Source organism: Schistocerca serialis, chromosome 3 (genome assembly GCF_023864345.2).
Source record: "Schistocerca serialis cubense isolate TAMUIC-IGC-003099 chromosome 3, iqSchSeri2.2, whole genome shotgun sequence".
NCBI lineage: Eukaryota > Metazoa > Arthropoda > Insecta > Orthoptera > Acrididae > Schistocerca > Schistocerca serialis.
The window spans coordinates 775385504-775388869 of NC_064640.1; positions in this window are offsets into that span (position 1 = coordinate 775385504).

The window sequence follows — 3366 nt, forward strand, 5'->3', positions numbered from 1 at the left end:
ATAGTTTAAATGATCGTGGTGGGTACCATCTGGTGGCAGCAACAGCTCCAACATTGGGGGCTCAATTATGCTCTTACGGTTAGTGCTCGCAAGTGTTGAAGGTGCATTGCACATTAAGTGTGCTGAAATTCGTGGAAAACAGATAAAATTTATAAAGTTACACATGACGGGATTCCAACCCAGAACCTTCAGAACCTTCCGCTTGCACTGCCTAAGATAAGTGACCTAGATTTGTCATATTGGAATGGGAGTGGGGAAAAGGGAAGGAGTGGAGGTAACGATGTCATAGTGGGTGGGGAGTAGAGGGAAGGATAAGCGCAGCGTGGGGTGAGGGTATAGTTACAATGTTATCTTGAAATCCGTAATGTAGTAACGTAGATGGTCTCCCAAGTGCACCAGTGTCGGCTTTCATCCACTAATCACATTTCCCCCTTTTAGGGGTCCATAAAGGTTTTGATGCTAGTGATGTTAAGGGATGGTGCAGAAACTGCCATGTGGTTAATAATGTTTTAGAGATGTTAATGAAAATGTCCTCCTGTGATCTTAATACACAATTATTATCTGTGTGCTAGTGGTTGTCTAACACTCTCAAAACAACGAGGAGTTTCACGAATAGTGGCTGCAGCTTCAGCCAAACTGGGAACCGGCACTGCTTGAGTGTCTGTCGGTGTCTCCTACTGCAAACACTTCATCTCCGCCTACAAAAAGAAATCCGTAGAAGGTCGGAAACTTATTAGAACCATAGTCATCACACAGCAGTTAGAACAATGTCTCTGAACATTATTAGTGGGGAACCGGTGCATCTATGACTTGTTTCTCATTTAGAAAGCATTTTTTTTATCTCTTCTAAAAACTCTAGAATTTTGAGTAAGTAAGTTTTTACACCCAATATAAAAGATTTCTTAGAGAAGGGTCAGTAGTACTCTAAGATTATTCCCTGGTATGTTTTTGTCCACACATGAACGTATCGTCGCTGCTTTATTGTAGGAATATGCAAAAAGACTTTGATAGTGTTTTCATATCGTGCGCTAAATGACAGCAATCCTTAGATGAAGATAAATACAAGACAATGCCGATAAAAAACATAACATGCCCAATAGTACCCAATGATAAAGTTATTAGTACACTTCAGAGGCTCGCATCAAGAATCAAATGTTTATTCTACGAAGCGATGTCAAATGAAACAAACACACGAAATAAATGTGAAGAAACCGATTGAACCCTTAGAGATGTTCCGGTGTTTCGAAGCCTTATGAAGGGGTGAAGGAATTCAGATGGTTCAAATGGCTCTGAGCACTATGGGACTTAACATCTATGGTCATCAGTCCCCTAGAACTTAGAACTACTTAAACCCAACTATCCTAAGGACAGCACACAACACCCAGCCATCACGAGGCAGAGAAAATCCCTGACCCCGCCGGGAATCGAACCCGGGAACCCGGGCGTGGGAAGCGAGAACGCTACCGCACGACCACGAGATGCGGGCAAGGAATTCAGAGCCTCGCTGCTAGTATGGCAACAGATCCGTACAGACTCCAACCAAGTTCTAACTGAGATCCTCGGAAATCTTAATTCATAGTATTTGTTAGAAACGCGGCATTGTTCATGCTAAACCTGTCGGATCATCAGAGAACCAGTAATCTAACAACACTGTGCAGGTAATGCGCTACCTCCACCTTAAATCGCTCATACAGGCAACGATACGGCAGCAGAGATTAATGCAGATTATAGTCTGCAGTTATTGTTCTCTCTCACTAAAATCAAACAGAACAGAAATGACAGGGCGAGTCTAATATTGCTGTAATGTGCCCTCCGCCATGCACTGAACAGTGGCCTGTTGTGTGTGTAATGTAAATGCAGGTCCATCTTTCGGCTGCACATTCCTCGACTCTCAAAACGGGATATTCCTTCTATCTTATGATCTTTCTCCAACGAGACATTACATTAAGGTGCTACACTCGCATTCGTGATCAGTGGTGTTCAGATCTTCATGCGGCCACACACCTTATGGTTTTCAACATTTTCTGTCAATCAGTTAGGGTGAATGCTCTGATACTGGTCACTGAGTGATTTTGAAACATTTATAGCCGTGTCTGACACTCCTAGTAACCTTCAAAATAGTTGTAATGGCAAGTCGGTACAAAAGTTTGCTCTTGTAAATATTATCTGCTTCCAAAATAAATAAACAGACGTGTGTATGTTAGTGGTCACGTTGTTTCTAATTACGAATCGCATCTTCCTTACAAAGATGAGCCAAACTGTTAAATGAATGGAGACCAAATATAATCTTTGCCACATGAATGCATAGTAATAGTAATCTTTGGCAAAAGTTCCCTCCAGTCAACAAGTAAAACGTTGGCAGTAGGTGTTAAAGGAGAGACGAGGAAGTATCAGCATTCACGAAAAGTTTGTTTCTTTGCGGTAAGTGTTGTAGGTTTGGCACAGGAATTCCGTTAAATTTTTTAAATTGAATATAAAGTTAGCACAAGAAAATTCATAGAATGTTATTTTAAAGTTTTGTGTAATGTTAGGAAATCGTCGTAGCGAATAAAGTGTGATGTGGGTTGCTTTCCCTTCTGAGCCCGGTGATTTAAGAATCGGTAGCTATTTTGGTAAAGGTTCTTCTAATCTTCTATAATTCTCTTGTTGTGAAATATCCTAAAGTGACGTAAATTTTTAGTAGGGTGACAGAGCCTGACCCTCTTCGTTTAGGGAAGACTGCATTTCTCCCGCCCCCAAAGTGCAATGCCCAATTCAAAGAGCAGTTTCGTCTTCCGCCGAAAGCTGTGTACCTCATAGAGAATGGAAATCTTATGTTACACAGGAATAAAAACAAATAGTTTATATTTGTTGCGTCTGGAACGTTAACTGAAGTGTTAAGTTATGGTAATGTTGCGGGTTATCGTGGTAAGAAAATAAGTAGCGTAAATTACTGTTACATGTTTCTAATTGCTTGTTGTGTATCTTCAACTTGAGAGTATTTGAACATCACTCTTAGCCCTTTCGGGACATATTGAAGTGTTGTAATTTACTAATATAAGCAGGTCTGAGTAACTGTTAAGTAACGATTTCAGTAAAGTAGCATTAATTACGGACATCTATGGGTAAGTTCGATTCACAGGTATTATTGGCGGTCGAACTATCTCGTTCCTATCTGTTTCATGTTTTTATAACTGTTAAACATGTCGTTAGACGGATGACAATGCGCAGATTCGTTTAATCCTCATAATGTGGGTATGTAAATGGCCCTAATGCCCAACGTGGGTGGAACCGATCGCTCGCAGGCATATGTTCGGCGATGTACTCTGCTGTCCAAAAGCCCAAAAGACGTTTATGTGGCAGTAGGTGACAGCTTACTAAATTGGT